The sequence below is a fragment of the Castor canadensis genome, chromosome 15 (genome assembly GCF_047511655.1).
Source record: "Castor canadensis chromosome 15, mCasCan1.hap1v2, whole genome shotgun sequence".
Classification (NCBI taxonomy): Eukaryota; Metazoa; Chordata; class Mammalia; order Rodentia; family Castoridae; genus Castor; species Castor canadensis.
In genome coordinates this window covers 20,250,496-20,256,586 of record NC_133400.1, presented here as the reverse complement: position 1 = coordinate 20,256,586, position 6,091 = coordinate 20,250,496, and the positions used below count along the sequence as shown (strand labels likewise).

The 6,091-nt window shown below is 42.9% G+C and overlaps 1 long non-coding RNA gene across 1 annotated transcript; it reads right to left on the bottom strand.

Moving 5' to 3' along the window:
- Positions 1 to 2,173: 2,173 nt before the first annotated feature.
- On the bottom strand, positions 2,174 to 3,970 carry LOC141417188 (uncharacterized). The gene is made up of 3 exons (XR_012441775.1): positions 3,849 to 3,970; positions 2,775 to 2,852; positions 2,174 to 2,640 (listed from the first exon to the last, which is right to left on the bottom strand). It is a non-coding gene; the product is annotated as an uncharacterized lncRNA (long non-coding RNA).
- Positions 3,971 to 6,091: the final 2,121 nt, after the last annotated feature.

Below are 6,091 nucleotides of genomic sequence, written 5' to 3'. Positions count from 1 at the left end.
AAAGGGGCAGGATGTAAGGAGGGACAGGATGTAAGGAGGTCACACTCTTAGATGTAGGTCATTATCTCAAGGTCCTACTTTTTGTATTAGGTGGCAGGTTCATAGGTGCTTATTGCATTGCTAACAACAACTACATATAAAACATTACAAGAAAGGTGGGAAAAATTACAACGTTGTGCCCCAACCAAGGATTATAATTAATCCAATTATGTGTTCCTAAAGTTAAAAAAAAATTCTTCACTGAGGGCATATCCTCCTAAAATCTTCACCTAACAGTTTTAAAACTTTTTGTTCCTAGGTGTTTAATTCACCTGGAATTTATTTTTGTGTGTGACTTGGTGATCTCATTGTTTTCCAAGATGAATAATTAATTGTTCCCATACCATCTGTGTATCTGCTATGTCACCTCTGTCACTAAGAGATTTGTCCAAGTGTGTGCATGTTTTTTCTATGCTGTGCCATTCTATTTTTCTATCCCCACAAAAATATTACATCTTCTTAATGAGTGAGCTTTATAACAAATCTTGGTGCCCAATCAAGTGAATTCCCATCTTATTCTGTTCCAAAGCACCCTAGCTACTCTTAGCCCTTGGTTATTCTATATCCAACTCAGAAAAGACCTATGAAGTTCCACAAATACCTTGTTAGGATTTTTATTGGAGTTATATTGAACTCATAAAACTAGTTTTGGAAGAACCAACATCTTTTCATTATTGGGTCTGCATATCCTTGAACATGGTATATCTCTCTTCATTGGGTTTTCTTTAAGTGTTATAATATTCTTTCATAGAAGTCACACAAACTTCCATTAAATTTATTCCTAAGCAGGTTACATTTTTGCTGCTGTTGTAGGTGGCATTTTCTAAGTGCCTGTGAAGACTCACCAGAAACCACCAGAACAATGGCCCTTTCCAAGGCTCACGCTCCATAGATGCTATTTTTAATACTGTTGCTGGCGCACAGAATGTAATTGCTTTTTTTGGATTAATCCTATATCTGACAAAAATTTTTTTGTGGCACCAGGGGTTGAACCCAGGGCCTCACACGTGCTAGACAAGCCACATCCCCAGCCTTCCAACAAACTTAATGAGCTTACTACTTCTAGTTATTGTTCGTAGAGTCTCTTGGGTTTTCTATGTAGATGATCATAATTGTCCATGAAAACTGCAATTTTCATTTTTCTTTCCAATCTTGTGCCTCCTGTCTTATATTCTTCTGTCATTATCCAGGATAAGATTCCCAATATCATATTGAAAAAAATGCTAAGAATCAACATAGTTGTCTTCTTAATTTTAAGAAAAATGTTTATAGGTTTTAACATATGTACTTTGTAAGGTTAAAGAAGTTAGGGACACACAAGCACAGAAGGTAGCATGCTCTTATGTCCAATTTGACAAATTTAAACCTGTTACCCAACTGTCATTAGTAATTGTGCCCCTATCACCCTTAAAAAGGTCCTAGTTTAGACAATAAACTAACAGAAGGGTAAAGTTAGATAGCAGTGGTAGGCAGGCAATTTGATTATTTGAATTTGAGATAAGTAAGAGGACCTTGGAGGTTTCTGTCAGTCTAGAGATTCCAGAATGTTCTCTGCCTAGCTGGGAAATTCCAGCCATAAGTAACAAAACTCTACAAATATATGAACAGAAATGCTCCAGAGACCATCCCAATATGACCCAATTTGCCATACAAAAAGCAAGAAACATACACAAATAGAGTAATTATCTTATCAAAACTCAGCAGGATTGGCAATCTGAGAACGAAGCTGACAACAACCTGGACTGTCACATGCTCTATTTTGTCACTTACATCCCCAATATAAATGCAAAAATGTGAAAACCAGGGGCGAGATTGAATGCCAATGGATCCATTCTGATGCTGGGCATAAGCCACTTATTGAAGACATAAATTATAGTGCTGTCACCATCGCCCATCCTATTTGCAAATAAATGTTGTCATCTAATTATACAAGACTTGAAGATTGTTTAATAAATTTCTCTGAGGAAGGGCTCAACAGCAGCTTAGATTCCCCAGACACCCAGATTCTATCTGTCCAGTTGGGTCTTCTCTCTGCGTGTGGCCCTTTTTGTTTTGCGTGACAGACATTGTCATCCTATCTTCTCAGCCTTTCTTGTTAATAAAGCTACAAAGGTCTGGTGTATTTCTTGACTGATTGTACAAAGAGGCATTAAGAATGAGAGATGGAGAAAAGCAGGCTCTGAAAAATAGAAGGGAAGGGGGCTCCCTTTTATTGCAAGATGGTTGCCAAGAAGAATGGATGAAGATTGGGGCTGCACAACACAAAACCTTTTCTTTCCTCTGGATCATGCTAGAAAAAAAAAAGTATCAAAAAAGCAAAGGGGACGAGAGCTGGGAACACAGTCTGGTGCTCCCTGGGTTGCCTGGAGGTGCCTGGGGGGTCCAGAGCCTGAGGATGCCTCAGTTGCCACCAACCAGGTGCACTGGAGACTTCTGGAATGATGTAACAAGGGAGATGGCCAAAGCAGAGACACTGGGTAGGCCTGCCTCATGAATTTATATGACAATCAGTTGAGCATGGCTTGGCTTGGATCCTCCAGAAGCAGAGTCACAGAGAGGAATTTCAATATTAGCAATTTGTTTGGGAGATGAGGAAAGTACCTGGGGAGGAAAGCAAAATCAAGTCAAGGAAGGGAAGGCAGCAGGAAGGGTGTGCGACCAAGTCCCCCTGTGGCAAGCTCTGACTAGCCTGTGCTTTGGGCTTACCCCTGAGAGGAGAGGGAAAGGGTACTTACACACAGCCAGAAGCTGAAGCTGTTCAGTTTCCTTCTCATCCACCCGGGGAACAAAGTAGGTTTCAGTTCTAAGAAAGTCTGCAAGCAAAGAAAGGTAGAATGAGCCATTGGAAAGCAGGTCAAATGACCTTAAAATGAGAAAGCTTAAGTGATATTGGTAGGACATCAATGTCTACTACCAGCTTCTACTCTGTGCCCAGGTCTATGTTGCCCTGGCGACAACCATGAACAACTTAGCAATAGTTTCTGACAATGTGGAGCCTGTGGGAAGCAACAACAAACAGGCTTGCATGTCCCTGTCCCTCTTCACTTGATTCTTAGGACAGACAGGTCTTAAGGCTCCCACAAACCCAGGCTTTGGTGTTCACCTAGGGGTCACTTCTACTTTCTGTGAGTCCTTGACCTCTGCCTTGTCCTTTGCCTTCATCTCCATCACTCTTACTCAGACTCTGAAATGTCTCCTTCCCCCTCATCCACAGTTTGAGAAACAATGTTGAAAGCTACCATTTATGGAGCACATACTGTATGCTGGCCACTGGATTATCAGTGTGATACATGGCTCTGATCACATTTAAATCTCCAAAACAACTGTAGTCTTATACTCGTGCACTCAATCCTGCTCCTGCCTTAATTCACCTGCCAGATGGTGTCTTCTAAGAAATCACAAGAACCTAAATCAAAAGTAAGGTGCCCTCAATGCTCCGGCCACTGCATTTAACCAACCAGTCACTCCTTTATGACAGTGGACCCTGCGGTGTTGGCTCAAGTTCCTTAGCCATGACCTGCCCAAGCCTGGCCAGTCCTGTCCCCAAGATCTCCTGAAGCTCAAGTTCCAGCATGTCCTGGAACCCCCTTCTGCCTCATGCCTGTAGCTATTGCCCTCTCTCGAGAGTAACCCACGTCAGCACCCTCTCAAATCAGGAGACTAGAAAAGAAGGCTTCTGTAGTCATTGTTGTTTTAGATAAACACCATATCTGGTCATCTTCTCCTCTGTCCTTCCACCTTTGCAGCTTTCTCCCCAAAGCCAGGGAATTACATAAAATCCAACTGCTCCAAAAAGATTAATAGCCCACCTCTCCTGGGTTTATTTACTGCGTTATCCTGTCTCTGATGGCATAGTTTCATAGCACTTTCCACACACGATGGCCTTGTGGCAAAAGGGTGGTTTTCATGATGGAATCCAGCAGAGTTAGTGGCAAGGTAGTTAGAGGATGTTTGGGGTGGGGGTGGAGCATACATTTGACTACTCCCCTGTCTTTTGCATCAAAAGATCCCAGACTCAAAGCCTGGGAAATTCAGGCCAAGAAGAGTCAATGACAATGAAAGGAAAGATAATCGCTCTTTATTGGGAAAAAAGAAACCACAAAGGAAGGCCAACCTGCTTATCTTGCATTCTGGCAGAACCACAGACCACCAACTCAGATACTTCAAAAGACCCCTGGCTCAGCGTGCCAGCCCCTCCCTGGGGGATCCTGCAGAGAGAACATCATAACACACCTCATTTTCTCTTGCACTTTTGAAGTCAAAGTGTGGTCTGGTTAATTAGATGTTAGTGGGGGCTGGGGGGCGCTGGAATCCAAACTCAATAAATTTCATTTTTGAAAGACAAAGAGGTCAAGTACATATTAAACTTGAGTGTTCAGAGACCTTTATCTACGGGGACATTTATTCAGCCAACCCCTTGCCATTAGGCAGAAACAGTGCCAGGCAGCTTTTGGAGGCTGGCTGGGTGCAAAGCCAGGTCTGGAAGGGAGCCCTTCTTGGATTGTGGGAAAAGAGATGCAGCAAAGAGTCATTCAAATGTCTTCAACAGTCAGAACTTGAAATTTCTGCTGATAGCTGACTCTTTCATGAGACTAGCCCAGTAAACAGCCTGGCTCTTCCCTTCGCCTCCTTCAGGAATCAAATCCACCAGCTCACTTCTCCCTGTGTGGTGGGGAGCTGACACTGGGATCAGCCTCTGCAAGCCCCTTGGACAGGGCACTGCCTCTCGCCTCCACTCCTCCGACCTTATCTTAGAGCCACAGCCCCCAGTGGGCAACTTGTTTTGCCTATCTTTCACCTCCCCATTTACCTCAGTTGCTAAAAGCATGTGCACACCACTCCCCAGCTCTGGGTGATGACTGGCAGGGCCTCAGGAAACACAATGGTTATCATAAGGCTATGTGGCATGAGACCTTGTCACCAGGAGTAAGGCCTAGAACAATGCAGCCCAACCTGATCCCTCTACTTCCCAACTTTAAGGCTCTGGATATTTCTGTAAGGACTTTCCCTGCTCAGTGCATGACTCATTACTTCTCCAGGATTTCAGTCCAGCCTTCAGTCAACCTTGTCAAATGAATCAGGTGACTTTCTCAGCAATTTCCAACTTAGGTACAAGTTCATAATAAAACATGCAGAGTTCAAGTCTAAATTCTTTTTTTAGTGGGATTGGGGCTGTTTGTTTCTTTTGTCTTGTTTTGTTTTATTTTTTGAGATAAGATCTCACTGGGTAACTCAGGCTGACCTGGAACTCAAGATCCACCTGCCTCAGCCTCCCCAAGTGCTGGGAATACAGGCATGAACCACCACAACTAATTTTCAATGCTAAATTCTTAAGGCGAATTTTGAAATGTCCCTTTGTTTGGTCTTGTTGTGTTTGTTTTCTCCTTTCCCTTAGTGTGTTTTGATTGGGGAATGGAGGTGTGAGTCACGCATGAGGTGTCCACATTAAGGAAATTACTGATTCAGCTATGTAATTACACTAAGAGGCCACTAAATAGGACTGTTTCCCTTTATTTAGACAGCCTGGATCCTCCTAGTCATGACTTGAGAGTGTGAAAATCCAAGTTCGATTTTATCTTACCAAAACCACCACAGCAGTCTCTCTAAGTAAGGAAAATATCGTGTTGCAACACTGCAGTTTGGGTGTCCCTAAAACCCTCTATTTAAAATTTCTCATCTGGCAAAATTCACCATTGCCTGCTGCAGTGCCGGGTGGGTGGTAACACAGCGTCTAATTATGGTTCCCAGTTCTATGTCTGCAACATGAAGTCACTGAGCCCAAATTGCTCCTCATCTCTGCACATGGGTTTTCCACATAGAGCCCCTGTTTTTAGAGAGGTCTTTATTGTTTTAATTCTACCAAGGGTGGAAAAAGTTCTGTTGAACTTAAAAGCCTGGGTTCAACTCCTGGATTCACCCCCATCTTTAAATATCAGAGACCCTATGTTCAAAATCTCTGAGAGCTGTTTCTAGTTTGACAACTGGATAATCTAAAGGAGAATTTGAGAAAACCATTCGCAGTGACCACATGGGTAGTTCTTATTTGCCTACT